Source organism: Heterocephalus glaber, unplaced genomic scaffold (assembly GCF_053883595.1).
Source record: "Heterocephalus glaber isolate CG9 unplaced genomic scaffold, H.glaber_assembly_v1.0 deba00001606, whole genome shotgun sequence".
In the NCBI taxonomy this organism is placed as follows: Eukaryota; Metazoa; Chordata; class Mammalia; order Rodentia; family Bathyergidae; genus Heterocephalus; species Heterocephalus glaber.
Genome location: NW_028258377.1, coordinates 6,680,766 through 6,696,416, shown reverse-complemented (window position 1 = coordinate 6,696,416; position 15,651 = coordinate 6,680,766). Strand labels below are relative to the sequence as shown.

At 38.4% G+C, this 15,651-nt stretch overlaps 1 long non-coding RNA gene across 4 annotated transcripts in view; it reads right to left on the bottom strand.

The window, feature by feature from the left end:
- Nucleotides 1–15,651, bottom strand: part of LOC110344406 (uncharacterized) — a 556,324-nt gene that overhangs the window by 527,182 nt on the left and 13,491 nt on the right. For all 4 annotated transcript variants that reach the window (XR_015444734.1, XR_015444735.1, XR_015444736.1 and 1 more), the window contains exons 2-3: nucleotides 7,237–7,308; nucleotides 5,168–5,362 (exon numbers count right to left, since the gene is read on the bottom strand). This is a non-coding gene — a long non-coding RNA (uncharacterized LOC110344406). The remainder of the gene's footprint in view (nucleotides 1–5,167; nucleotides 5,363–7,236; nucleotides 7,309–15,651) is intronic.

Sequence of the window (15,651 nt, the reverse complement as noted above, 5' to 3'; positions counted from 1 at the left end):
AGAAAAAGTCATGACAAGGCTTTTAAAACTTTTAACTTCATCTCCCTAATGAGTGTATAATTTAATCTTGTCATTGTACTGATTAGTATTTTTCTGATTCTATTGTTGCACACCTTTCCTTGTGCTGTACTGGCTATTTATCATCTTATGTCTACAATTTAATTGGGTTGTCTATTAATGAGCTGTAAGAGTTCTTTATATATTCTGGTCATAGGTTAGATACATTGTAAATATGGTCTGTTTAAGGACTACTTTTCATTTTAATGATGTCATTTAAAGTTCTACATTTTGATGGAATCTCATTTATCAATTGTTTTCTTTTATATATCATGTTTTTTGTATCCTAGGAAGTTCTTGCCTACCCTAAATTCATTAACATTTTCCCTTATAATTTCTTCTTAAAGATTTATAGTTTTAGTCTTTCATATTTAGGTTCATAGATTCTTTCAAGTTATTTTTATGTATGGAAATAAAGGGTTGAGCTTAATTTTTTATATACAGATACCAAGTGTTCTAGTGCCATTTGCTGAAAACACTATCTTTTCCTCTGCTCTTGAATTGAGTTTATATTCTATAAAATGTTAATGTTAAACAATCTTTCAAAACTCAGTGGACCATATATGTGTGGTTCTATTTCTAGATTCTCTGTTTTATTCAAATGATCTATATGTCTTTCCTTATGCCAACACTGCCTTGATTACTATAGCTCTAGAGGAAGTCTCAAAATTAGGTAGTAAACATCTTCCAACACTGTTTTTTTTTTCTTTTTCTTTTTACTTTTCTAGGTCCTTTGTACTCATACATAACTTTTAAATTTCAATATCCAATTCTTCATTTATAGCAAGTATACATACACCTGAATTTTTATATATACCTTGTGTTTTCTAATCCTGCTAAATTCAAATATAAGATCTAGGGGCTCCTAGAGATTTCTTAGTATTTTCTCTGTAGATGTTCATTTCATCTACATATACAAATTTTACTTCTACCTTGCCAATCCTATCCTAATTGTGTCATTTTACTGCCAGACTATTTTGGTTTAAGCCTATGTTTCAAAGTTTAACGGACAGATGAAGAGTAGGCATATCTGCCCTTGTTCCCTTAGGGAGAAAGCATTGTATCATCACCATTCATAGAAGGCATTTTTGCTGGAAGTATGGAGTACATGTCTTTGATCTGTTGAGAAGGTTCTGTTCTACTTCTAGTCTCCTGATAGCTTTTACCATGAACAGCTGTAGAATTTAGTCCAATACTTTTTCTCCAACTAATGACAGGATCATATGGCTTTTTCCTTTCCTCTGTTAAAATGATTACTTTTGGGGGTGGATCTTCCAATGCTGAACCAACACTACCATCCCTATAATAAAACCACTTTCTACATACTGCCAGATGGGACTTCTAATACTTTGTTTTGTTATACAAATTTCTATTTATGTTCATACATTTTTCTTCTATCATCTTTATCCAGTTTTAGGGTTAGCACAATGTTGATTTCCTAAAATGAGGGGAGAAGTGTTCTTTTTTTTCTGCTTTAAATGTTTGATATAATTTATCAGTTAAACTGTTTATGAGCCTGCTGTTGTTGTATAGGTAGGTTTTCAAGCTAGGAATATACTTTCTTTAATAAGTGCTATTCAAATTTTATATTTCCTCCAGAGTTAGTTTCATTAATTTGTGTTCCAAGGTACTTCTTAGAAGTTGTCAAATTGATATCAAAAAAGATTTTTGTAATATGCTTTCTATATCCTTTTAAATTCTGTAAAATCTGTGGTAATGTCTCCTAGATCTTGATATTGTAATTTTAAAAATGTATAATTGATATTGCATAATAGGAAGAAAAGGTCTAAATGAGCAGGGGAAGTGGGAGGGGTAGGGGAAAGTAAAGAAGGGAAAAGAAAAAATATGAGAAAAGGAAAAGAATGGATACAAAGTCTTTGCAAATAGGGAAGGGTGGAGGGGGTGAAGGGAGGGCAGGGGAAAGGGAAAAAAATAAGAACCAAGATACTCATGTAATGGTACAAGATCTCAATGATGTATGTAACTGTATTTTATACCTAAAATATACCAATAATCTTAATGGGGAAAAAATCCTATATCAATATCGTAAAGGCTATATATGACAAACACAACCAACATCATTCTGAATGGGGAAAAACTGGAAGCATTCCTCCTAAATCAGGAACAAGGTGAGACCACCCACTTTCACACTTCTAGAGAGTGCTTGAAATTTTAGCCAGAGCAATTAGGCAAGAGAAAGAAATAAATAGAATACAAATATGAAAGGAAGAAATTAAATTATCCTTGTTTTCAGATGATATAATCCTAAAGAACCCCCTAAAGAGTCTACCAAAAGACTTTTAGAGCTGATAAATTCAGCAAAGTAGTAGAGTACAAAACAAACATTTAAAAAATCAACAACTATGGAATTAACATGAGAAAATGAAAAAACTGAAACCAAGTTTTTATTAATAGGTAGGGGTGGAGGGGTTGAAAGGAGGTCAGGGAAAGGGGAAAAAATAAGAATCAAGATATATTTTGTAAAGGTACAAATCTCCAATGATAAATGTCATTATATTGTATACCTAAAATGTACCAATAAAATTAATTTTTTAAAAAATCAACAGCTTTTCTATATACCAATAATGAACTAGCCAAGAAAGAATTCAGGAAAACAATTCCATAATAGCTTCTAAGTAAATGCATACATACATACATACATACCTAAGAACCAACACAATCAAGCAGGTGAAAGATCCCTACAATAAGAATTATATAACACTGAAGAACCTGAAGAAGATGTTAGATGATAGAAAGATCTCCTATATCATGGATCAGCAGAATATTATTAACATGGCCATATTATCAAAAGTGATCTATAAACTCAGTCCAATCCCCACCAAAATTCCAATGACATTCTCCACAGAATTAGAAAAAAACTATCTTACAATTCAAATGGATACATGCAAGACCTATAGGATCCAAAGCAATTCTAAGCAAAAAAGAGCAAGGCTAGAGGCATTATAATGCTCAAATTCAAGTTATATCACAAAGCCATAGAAACAAAAGTAACAAGTACTGACACAAAAATAAACACATTTGCCAATGGAATACAATAGAGGGCATTGAGATAATACCACACAATCATAGCTATCTGATTCTTGACAACGAAGCTAAAATAATACATTGGAGAAAAGACAACCTCTTTAATGGTGCTAGCAAAATTGGATGACCATATGTAGAAGAGTGATAGATCCATATCTCTCACTCTATACAAAAATCAATTCAAAATAAACCAAAGACCTAGGTATAAGACCTGAAACTTTGAACTGATAAAGAAAACGGGCTAGGGGGTTGATGTAGCTCAGTGGTGCCGTGCCTGCCTGGCAACCACAAGGTCCTGAGTTCAATTCCCAGTACTGGAAAAAAAAAAAGAAAGAAAGAAAGCAGGTGAAATTGTTGAATCAACAGACAAGGGCAAGGGCTTTCTGAGTAGAACTCGAACAGCACAGGAAATGATAATAAGAATTAGCAGATGTGACTGCATGAAATTAAAGTTTCTACACAGCAAGGAAGACAACTAACACAGTGAAGAGACAGCCTACAGAATGGGAGAAAATCTTCACCAGCTATACTTCCAACAGAGGATTAATATCTGAAATATACAATTAACATCAAAAAATCAAAGAGCCCAACCAGTAAGTGGACAAATAAGTTAGAATAGACACACCTCAAAAGAAGTTTAAAAAAGCCTCAAATCTGACCAACTTTTTGAGTCTAACAGAGTGAAATGTGCCAAAACCACAGGATGACCTCAAATGGCCTCAAAAATGTTCAATAAGAGGGCTGGGGATTTAGCTCAGTGGTTCCGCCACTTGCCTCGAAAGTGCAAGGTCCTGAGTTCAATCCCTGGTACCAAAAAAATGATCAATAAGTATTTGAAAACATGTTCAACATCTTTAGCCATTAAAGAAATTTAAATCAAAACTACACTGGGATTCCATCTCATCCTACTCAGAATAGCTATGAACATTAAAACAACACAATAAATGCTGGTGAGAATGTGGGACAAAAAGAAACTCTTCTACACTGCTGGTAGAAATATAAATGAATAGGCTATTAAAGGAGTCAGTATGGAGGTTCCTCAAAAACACTAAAAATAAAGCTACAGTTTGATTCAACTATACCACTTTTTAGTGTTAAACCTAAAGAAATTAAAATCAGCCTACTATGGCAATACCTGCATAGGCATGTTTATTGTGGCATAATTCACATTAGCCAAGATGTGGAACTAGCCTAGGTGCCCAGCAAAGATGAATGGATAAGAAAGCATTGTATATAAACACAACAGAACATTGTACAACCACAAAGAACACAATTATGTCATTTACAGGAAAATGAGTGGAACTGGAGTTCATGTTGAGCAAAATAAACCAGACTCAAAAAGACAAGTATCACATGATCTCCATAATACTGTATATAGAATCTAAAACAGATGAAATGAAAGCAGACAAGAGGAAGGGAATAATGAGGAAGGGGTGTGTAAGGGGGGATACCGAGAAAGGGGTACAAGGGAGGGTAACAGAGGATATATAAGATCAAAATATATTATGCACATTGAAGCCAAATATTCTGCAAAACTAATTTTTTAAATATTTAGAAAAGAAGAAAATGAAATATCCTTAGAATCATTACCACTATCGACAGAAGAGTTAATAAAGAGAATTAAGCAAGAGAGTTTTAAAAATGCAGAAAGTATCTGAGCGATGCCACACCTTTGAGATTTTTACCCACAGGCAATTTTTCTAGATCTTATGAAGAAGCCTAAGTAGGTTATCCATGAAAAATTAGAAGGAAATATACCTAATGATGGCAGTTATACAGATGAGGACAGAGGGAGTGGATGGAATCAGAATTTGAGGAAACAAAGGTGACTTTGAAAGTGCTAAGTATATAGAATTATGGTAAGACAAAGGCAATGCAATGTTAACTGGAAGACAATTTCCTATTCTGATTATGACTACATGTAAGCAAAAGCATATGCTTATAAAGGGTAAAGAGCAAATTATCACTGCTTTGTTAGGCTAAGGAAGAAATTTTTTGAGCATGCAAAAAATAATAGTGTCAAAGTACTGAGTATCCAACTAAGATAAGGCTGACATTTACTCACTGTTACGTTCCGTCAAGGAGCACAGCATGGTTCTCAGCAGTTTTCAGCAGTCACAGGATCAGATGGTGGTAGCACGATCACCCCACCCTGGGTACTGCCAGTCCTTTCCCCAAAGCTGTTCATTCATTCCCAAAGAGAAGGCTGAGGGAGTTCAATCGATTCAGCTATGACTGTAGTAAGTCTAGACTGGAGGATCTAGACAAACAAAATCCAATTGCTATAGGAAAAACGTTTGAGTTACCTGTTGGGATATTAACAGCAAAACTCAGTAATGAAGGGCCCCAAGGCTGATTGTCTTCTGTGTCTAACAGAGCCAAAATTGCCAAAACTACAGGGTGGCTTCCATCACAGGGATCTTCCCTTTTATGTCAGAGGAAAGAGCATACATGAAAGAATTAAAAGACCATATACATTTTCTTCCTATTTCACATTATCTATTATACCTTTTGATCCTTATTTGTAAATAGGGAGGGTTGGAAGGGTTGAAGGGAGGACAGGGGAATGGGGAAAAAAATAAGAGCCAAGATATACTATATAAAGATACAAATTTCCAATGATGAATGCGATTATATTGCATACCTAAAATGTACCAATAAAATTAATAATAAAAAAGGCCTTATACAAACTTAAAGTATTTAAGGGACAAAATGTGCCATAAAGAAGGAAGATCAAAAATTACATAAGAAACTAGAAAAACTACCTGCAATATACATGGCAAAGGGTTAATATCCCTAATGAATGAAAATAGGAGACAGATGGCAAATGATCTTTATTCATAAGTTTCACCAACATATTTGCCCTGAAAAGGATTGTCAGCTCTCAGCATATATTTGAAATTCTATGCTGACTTAGGGGAAACTTTAAATGCTCCACTGGTAAAAAGAAGTCAGAATTTATTAATGGCAGTGGAACTGCTAGAAATTGTGGAAGAAATCAGGAAAAGTCCGGCCTTGGCTTCAGGATTTCACACGAAGCAAAGAAAGGAAAATAAGTGTCACATTGGGGCTGAACTGGTAAACTTAAACTGTAGAACAACTTATAGCCCTGTGGCCTGGGACTTTCAAAAAGGTAGCAAAATCCTAGCAAGCTACAGGGAAGAAAAACAAAAGGAGAATCATTGAACAGTAGCTCTGTTTAATAAAGTTAATATCATGACCATTGTAAGGGTGTGTTTTTTTAATGGCTTTTATCCAACTCTTTTTCAATTTTTATATTTCATTAGTTCATGTTTGCAGTACATAATGATAATTTTTGTATTGTTTCTGTGTAGGGGGTAAGCTTGACAAATCACAAAATAAACTGCAATTATTATTCTAATAAATTAAAACAGCAAAAATAAAAACAACAAAAATATAGATTTCACACAGAGGAAACAAAATCAGTATCAGTCGAATACCTTGTATTCTTCAGGGACTAGAGCCACACAGAAAAACATAGCTACGAATACATCAGTTGAGGGACCTTAGAATGGCTCCAGTAGAGATAATTTTCCTTCTTTACTTTACTGAAAAATCAGCCTTTGAAGTTTAATTCTCTGAAACCCCAAGGGCCTTTGATTTCTAGAGGTATTTCCTACCATTGGCTTTTGGGGAGAATGATCTTTCAAGGGAGGGGAAGAAGAATTGAGACTAGAAAGTGAGGTAAGAACCCTAAAGGTGGAAGGGCTCCGAGGGGTAAGTATACCTCCCAGCTATTCTAGGGGCATGAAGTAAGTGTTGGTCTGGGGAGCAGACTCACAGGCACATGGGAACAGCACAGAGCAGGGAGAAGCATACCAGGATTCTACAGTAGACGGATGGCATAGGTGTAACTTTTGGGTTGAGAAGCCTGGGCTGGGGCCTGCAGTCACAGACCGACTCTCTTAGCAGATCTCTCACTCAGCACCTCAGCCTTCAGGGCCTCTTCAGAATTTCACAAACTCGCCATCTCAAAGAAGGGTCCCCACGAATTTGTTTCAGTAGTTACCCCCCAAAAAAGCAGCCCCAGCAGCTTCCCACAGTTGGGTAACAGGCCCCAGGAGCTTGCAGCTGAAACGCAGCTATAGTATGCCCTTCTCTGCACCTACTTACCTTGAAACATGAACCATGAAACAGATTTGGTCACCAGTGAATTACTACCTCAGGAAAGGAGGAGTATTTTCCCTAGAAAACAAAAAGAAATCATTTATAAAGTCACCACATTCTGAACGCCTCAGAAGACAAACTGTTGTGTGCTGTTTTGAGCTGAGTTTTCTAAGCACATGAAGCTCTTCTTCATCATAAACCACCCCCCACCAACCTTGGGATATTCACATTTCATTGTCTTCTGGAGAAATCTCCATTATTCAAAAACTAAGTGAGACAGGGAAAGTAACCCTCAACCTGTTAGATATCAGATGTGCCAAGTTGGTGATCTCACATCAAAGAATGAAGTCATGAACCAAAAGAAGAGGTTAAGCGATTTTTATTGGAAATAAGGAGAAGAATAGCTCCTGGATTTCCAGGAGAGGTCCCAAGTGGGTGGCCACTGAGCCTCCTGAGGGTAATTTACACAGTAAAATCACAATGTGGGTGCAATATGGATCAAACTACGATCGACCTATAGAATTCTAAGTATAGTCGCTTAGCTACCACTGATCCAATAGGGAAGCAGGGCACATAGCAGAGATATTTGGTGAGCATCATTAACTTTAGCTTATCTATAACTTCTAATCATAGAAAGGACAAAGACATTCTCGGAAAGGGTTGAGAGTCCGGCTCCAGGGTTGGGATCTTGTGACCATCCACCTAAGTGTCTGGTGCCTATCTGGGACCACTAGTCCAAAAGGTGCCAATCATAATACAATCTCAAGTTGCTATTCATCTCTAGGGAGGCTTGCATGTGACTTCCTCGAGGACCTAATTTCTGTCTGTATATTAATTTCTATCTAACTTAGCTGCCTATAATATAAAGACACTAAGTTCTAAATAAAACTAACATGTCTTTAGCACTTACTAGTGTTTGCCAATGTGAAAATGACCTATATTCTATTTGATTGTGATGGTTATTGCCCCTGGTACACAAATGATGGAACTGATTTATTTTCATGGAGCTCAAACCTTTTCTCCAAAATAGCAACTGAAACAGAACTAGACAGTAATAACAACAACAAAAAGCTGACGGATGCATACAAAAACTAGGAGCTTTTCACTTTATCATCCGCCTCTTAGACTCACAGATAAGAAAAAAAAATCCAACTAAATTGGGCCTAGATCCACCAAGGGCCATTTCACAGAGGAACTAGAAATGCTTAGGAGATCCTTTCAAGAGAAATGGTAGGTAGGTGGTAAAGAAGTGACTCCCCCACTAATTAAATACTAGCAGTTCACTAGTTCATTCAACAATAATTTATTGAGCTCCTACTAAGTACTAGACAATATCCCATGTGCTGGGGATGGGATGGAAGGGGACAGACAATCCCCAAGCACCTGAATTCATAGAGATAATAAACATGTAAAATATGACAGATGGTGGCAACGGTTATGAACAAATCCAGGGTGAGGGAGTGTGGTTTCCTAAAGGGAGGCCAAGGGGAGCCTCTGTAAGGATCCAACACTTGAGCAGAGGAAGTGAGGGACTTAAAGGTCCACATAGCTGGAGAAGAGAGCCGAGGCTGAGGCACTACACCTGCCAAGATCTGTGGATTTACTCTCCTCTTCTCAGAGCAGCCAGGCCAGTAAGACAGGAGTGAGGCAAGTGAGGGAAGTGGCAGGTGATGAGGTCGGAGAGCCAGCTACTGGACAGGTGATGCAGATTGTGTTTCTCAGGTTTCAGCCATCCTCAGAATCACCTGTACACCTGGGTATGAAAGCAGATTGCTGGCCACCCCCAGAGTTTCTGCTTTTAAGGAGGGAGCCTGGGAATCTCCATTTATAACAAGTTCTCAGCTGATATTGATGCTGCTGAACTGGGGAGCTACTGTGGGAGCCTTGCAAGTCATAACAGACTAAATTATATTCCAAATGTGACAAGAAACCACTGGGGGATTCCAAGTGGAAGATGAAAGAAGCCTGCCAGCAAGGGGTGGAAAAAGGAAACTAGCAAGGGAACAATAGTTGAGGCAATAGGCAGCAATGATCTTGAATTAGAGTGGCTGAAGGAGAAAGAGTGAAAATGGTCAACTATATTTGGAAAATGGGACTGATGCAGTAGCTAACAGGCAAGAGGCAAAAAGACAAATCAAGAGATGGTGCCTTGTTTTGACTGAGGTACTGAGCAGAAGCACTGGAGAAGATGAAAGGCTTAGGATTGACTTTTATTTGAAAGCAGTGATTTTGTTTTTTAGATTCCTATTAGCTATCCAAGGGGAGTAGTGAGTAGACAGACAACTCACATGTCGCAAGCTCAGGGCAAGGTTCAGGGCAGAGGTGTAAATGTGGTAGGCATCATTTTATACCTGCTGTTGTACGGCATGTGTCTAGATGTCCCCCCAAAGCCTCATGCGCTCACAGGTGGGGCTTTTCCAGAGGTATCTTGATCTAGAGTGTGTGATGCTGGGATTGATTCATGGTGCAATGCTAGAATCAAGGGTACAGGATTAAGGGCGTGACTGCTACCTGCTCTAAGCACCCTGGATAAGATATAAGGGATAGAAAGAGCTGTGGTTGTCCTTTGTTGCTTTACTACCTTCTTCCCACCATGAACTCTTTCTCCTCTATGATCCATATCTGCCATCCACCCCTGCTTTGGATCCAGCCGATTATGGACTGAAACCTCTACAAACCATGAGCTAAATAAACTTACCCTCCTTTAACTTTAGGTGTCAGGTATTTTGTCTCAGCAATGAAAAAAAGTAACTAAGATAGCTGCATACAGTGGGACCTGATAAGATCCCTAGAGATGGAATGAGCTAGAGGGGCAGCCCAAGTCCTGAGCCCTGGAGCACATAAAGCAGACAGAGAAGTTGCAACTCATGAAATAGGAAAAACTCAGCAGAATATGAAGTTATGGAAAACAAGACAAAAAAAATTTCCATAAAATGGAAGTGAAGGGTCTGGTGGTATAGCTCAGTGGTAGAGCTTGTGCTTAACATGCACAAGGCCCTGGGCTCAATCCTCAACACAAAAAATAATAAAATAAAGTGAAGGAAGCAACCCAGTGTTGATGACGGTCACAGTAAGAGACGGACTGAGAGTGACCAGTGGATTTGGCAACCTGTCCATTGAGTCATTTTAGTGAGTTAGTGGCTAGAAAAAGACTTACTATGAAGCTAATGAAGCTTAATTTCCAAGGCAAGTCATCTGCATGGACTCTCCAAAGATTCTAGAAAGTGCATTATTAATATGTTCACATATTCATATGTGTTTATTTTTTTGTTTGGTTTTTTTTGGATTTTTTTGTTTTTATTTTTGTTTTGGGTACCAGGGATTGAACTCGGGACCTTGTGCTTTCGAGGCAGGTGCCGGAACCACTGAGCTAAATCCCCAGCCCTATATGTGTTTATTTGTAAAGGTATCTCTTGTCACTTTGACTTCCTCTCTGTCACATTTTTCATGTTAAGTGCCACTGAACTGGCCAAGGGCATTTTTGGAATCTGGCTACAGGTAATTTGAGTTGGAGACACCTCTACTTTGGGTTTAACAGTGTTATAGAATTCACAGTCATTTTCATATATAATAGTTTATCCATTGTTCTGGAGTGTGTGGGATTCCCAGGATTACTTCTACTACCCAATGTGGTAACTCTACTTAGGATTGTGACAAAAATGTAGGACCAGGGTCCTACTGATATGAACATGGCCTGAGGTATCTGGCAACCAGAAAGAGCTATTTGGTGGGTGAGAGGCAGGTTTGAGATACATGGAGTGAGAAAGTAGTCTACACAAAATTTATAATTATAAGCAGGGCATTTCATTTTCATTAGCACATTGTCAAAATTGAAATTCTCTCCTGTCAAGAATATGACTGATAAAGTAGTGAGTACAATTATTAATGCAAGCTTGTTTTTCCCATTTTTATAGGAATCACATGAAATATAGTATGTCAAAGTTCCTGTCTGTGTTTGTTAGGCACAGATCTGTAGCAGTAATACAAATAATAAGGGTATCTTTGTATAAATTTGTATATTTTCTGTGTCTCAATTGCCTATAATAAAAACTAATTTTGGTCAACTATACTAGAGAAGAGGTTAAATTATATTTGTATTTGCTCTGTTTTATCAAATTTTGTCATATGAAGAAACAAAGGTGATGCAGCCAAGAAATGTAAGGGAAAAGATGTACAGAGGTGTGACAGGTACTTAATATAAAATACAAAGTTATATTTCTAGATTTGGTAGTTTTTCTGACATTTATCAGCTTTTTCAAAATTTATAATTTGTTGTGACATTTTCTCATTTCATGTATTTATTATTTTCATAGTTTGTGCTCTCCCCACCCTCAACATATTGTACTATAAAAGCTACTGGCCTCAAAACCTGGATCCATCTCCAAGTGGAGGAGGTGAAAGCCAAAATTAAATATATTAAAGACATAGTTAGAGAAAAAGAGGAAGAAATAGCATAGAAAGGTCTTCAAGGTGGACCCTAGGAGTAGGAGACGGAGGTGAGAGGTGGGGGAAGGGAGGTTAAGAAGAAAATTTAAGTCCAAAGAGGAACAACTGGAAATGGTATCACACAATGCTCCGTATCAGTTGTGTGGTGGTCCTTGGCTATCACATCTAGAATCTCCCGTGATGGATAATACAGGGGTGGAGAGCTTAGAAAATAAGATCAAATGCAAATGAGCATCTAGAAAAGCCTGTAAGTCAAGAGTCTCTCCTGGTGCCAGCCTTCCTTACACTTTGATCTCATTTAAACATGAACTGGGTTCTTGAGCCCATCTACAAAGAAAGAAGACCAAACCCAGGGGAAATACAGGCATATGTAGGGCTTCTCTTTTTTTGGAGACAGGGGCTCCCTATGTGGCCTTGAACCCACTTTGGAACTTGTGGCGATCCTCCTGCCTCATCATCCCAAGTGCTGAGATTATAGGCATTGCCACCACGCCTGGCTAAGCATATGTAGGCCTTTAATTAGACTCCCACTTGAGCCAGAAGGGAGCAGCAGCTCTGACAAAGGGCAAATCAGACCAGCAGTTTCATGAACAAAGGAAAGAGTTCTCCAAAAATGTCTGTCCCAGTCCTCCATGCAAATGCAGCATTCAGACTTGAAGAGAGGGTCCCGTCCTGACCTTCAGTTTCTGAGCTCAGTTGTAGGTGGCTTGCTCATTGGTCAGCTTTGACCACTAGGGTGAGGCAGGTCTCTAGGAGGCTGACCTTTCCCTGCATTTTCATTAGTAGGGTGCCTGCAGCTACTGTGTTTTTAATTCCAGAGCTGTGTGTGAGCCCTTGTTCCCCATTTGCATCTTTCTTTGTGAAAACACAAAACAGGCAGGATCCCTGTGGGGCCCTTTCCTAGCATTTTCTCCTTTTATTTCCTTGTAAGTGGTCCCTGACAGTCTCACACAAAGAGAGAAAGACGGGCTCATCAGGAATTTTAATCAGCCATGGCATAGGCTTTTAAATTTGCTACCCTTGTTATTGTTGCTGGTATCTGTTTTTGTTTTAGTAGAAGAACCTATTCAATGAAAATCTTATAGAGACATTCTGTAGTATCAGAGACAAAGCAGAATGATTCCAGCTTTAAAGTCCATTCCGCCTTATGTATTCTTGGTTCCCCAGTGGAACCTGCTGGCCCCTAAAGACAGAAAAATACAGTTTGAGGACCATTAATGAGATGCTTGGATTGCTCTGAATTGCTGCACAGTTATGTCCACAGTTAGAGCAAGAGAAAAATTGTTTGGAGTCTAAATTTCAGTTAAACATGCTAACCTTCACCTAACTTTGATTTACTGGGACTTATCTGCCTAACTTTGCTATATGCCCAAATACCTCCCAGGAAAACAGATGAATATTAGAATACTCACACACAAACTTTCTGATAAACTGAGAGTAGTTATGTCTATGCCAAAGAAAAACTGCTGGTTAAATGATCAAGAAAATAATTAATAGAGACACACTCTTAAGAGAATTAAGCTCCACAGTTATCCCACCCCCTCTACCAACCCTACGCACACGCCAGCCCCATCATCCCCAAACGTACCTGACACAAGTTGACAGGTACTGATTAGACACCCCCCTTCCTGCACACTTTCCTAGAAATGCTGATTTGGCATGCTTGCAGCTAGGCCCAATAATCTGTATGTTAATAACCAAGCAGTTCTTACCAACAGGGAAAAGAAAGTGAAAATGCAGATTATCAGACTACCCTAAACCTCCAGAATCAGATGCTGGGTATCTGAGATTGCACAGTGTTGAGAATATAGAATTGAGAGTATTATAGATAGATAAGCTAGGTAGAAATATTATAGGCAGTCAGATAGGGCTAGGTCCTCGAGAGGGTGAGGACAAAGGTGAAACACACCACAAAGGCCCCAGACACACATTGGCTGAAAACCAGGCCTCAAGATAAAGACAAGATAATCAGACCTACATACTCCCTCAAAGAACAAACACTAGGCCTAATGAAGTCTAGATAGACATCAACCCACTCTAGTGGGTCACCAGAGACCTCTGCACCCACCACTTCCTAGGAGAATCTTGGTTCTTTCCATCCACACTTGTTACGTGACTTGTTTCCAAATTAGACCACCATTGCCTAAGTGACTATACTTGTAACCGTATTGGATGATCATGGCTGTGGCCCATGTTGTGCCCACGTGGGTTTCACTCTATAAAACTCCTCTGTAAAGTGGGGTTCCCGGGTTACTCACTCAGGTCCCCCTCCTGCCCCTCAGGAGATTTTCTATCAATAAATATCTTCCTATTCTTAACCTCTATTGTTCCTAGGACTCATTCTTCAATTTCTAAAGAACACGAACTCAGTGTATCATACAGTTAACAGGTTGGGAGATATAATAATTCATATTTCATCTCTGGTATTATTTCCTGTAACAAAAGGAAAAGCAATCAATTTATATTTGAAGATTTTAATACTTCCCTCTCAGAACAAGTAGATAGAAAAGCAGTAAGAATATAAATTCCTCATGTGTATGTACCAGCTCCATGCAAGAAATGTAAACATTATGTACTGCAAACATGTATTAATAGAAAAAAATACCTCTATCAGCCAACCTGACCTACTTGAAATGTACAGTACATTCCACCCAACATTCTTTTCAAGGGAGTATGAAACATTCACCAGGGTAAACTAAATTTAAAATCAGTAAGTTTCAATGAAATGTAAAGATTGAAACCATTCAGAGTACATGTTCACAAAACAATAAGAGAAAGATACTAGAAAATATCCAAGTAGTAGATGGAAATTAAGAAATACACTTCTAAATAGCACACAGGTGGAAGAAGAAATCACAAGAGAAATTAGAGAACATTTAAAACTGAATGAAAATCAAAACACAACATTAAAATTTATGGGGTATAGCTAAAGAAGTGCTTAGAGATATTTACAGCATTAAGACTTAAATTAGGGGGGATTTAGCTCAGTGGTTCTGCCACCTGCCTTGCAGGCACAAGGACCAGAGTTTGATCCCCGGTACCAAAAAACAAACAAACAAACAAAACTTATATTACGAAAAAAGAACGGTCTCTAAGCAATGACCTAAGCAGCCATTTTAAACTGGAAAAAAAAATTAAGTCAAAATTTCATTGCTTAGGAAAGAAATTATGAGAATAAGAGCAAAACTCAATGAAATAGAAAGTGGGCACAGAGGAAGACAAGAAAAAAAGAAAAAGAGGAGAAAAAGGAAAAAGAAAAGAAAGGAATCAGTGTAACCAAAAGCTGGTTGTTGGAAAAGATGGACAGTGCCGATGAGCTCATAGCCAGACTGCTGGGCGGGGCTGTGTGTAAAAGTGTTTGGGATCAGAAAGTTTCAGATAGCAGAGTTTTTCAAACTTTGGGAATCTGGCATAGACTCTACTGGTTGAGCATTCCTCAAGTAAAAATTCAAACTCTTAAATGCTAACGTCACATGCAGTGGTAGGCGGCTCGTAGCCTGCAGTCTCCAGCAGCTCCCTATTTGTAGTTTCTTCTGACACTCTCTTTAGCCTCAAGCCAAAGCCAATTTCTTCCTTTTTATTTTTGTTTTTTATTTTTGTTTTTGGTTGAGACAGGGTCTGGCTACATACTCGTGTTCATAGTCAAGTTCATGGCCTTGAACCTTCAACTCACAACCCTCCTGCCTCAGCATGCATCATCCTTCCCTACCAGAAAGCCAATTTCTGACAAGTTCCACGAGCATTTTCTCCCCCACTGAGTGGGCCCTGGCTACACTCCTCCAGTGAGGCCTAGATCGCAGCTGGGAGACCTGATGAGAGGTCAGGGATGTTTCTCTGAGATTTGCTTTTTCCTCACTGATCTTTTTCAGCCCTGAGGCAGTGGCTGTGTCCTACAACTTCTATTCTTATGTTCTTTAAAGTCCTCTTGGGGCCAGGGATTTAGCTCAGTGGTTCTGACACCTGCCTCACAAGCGC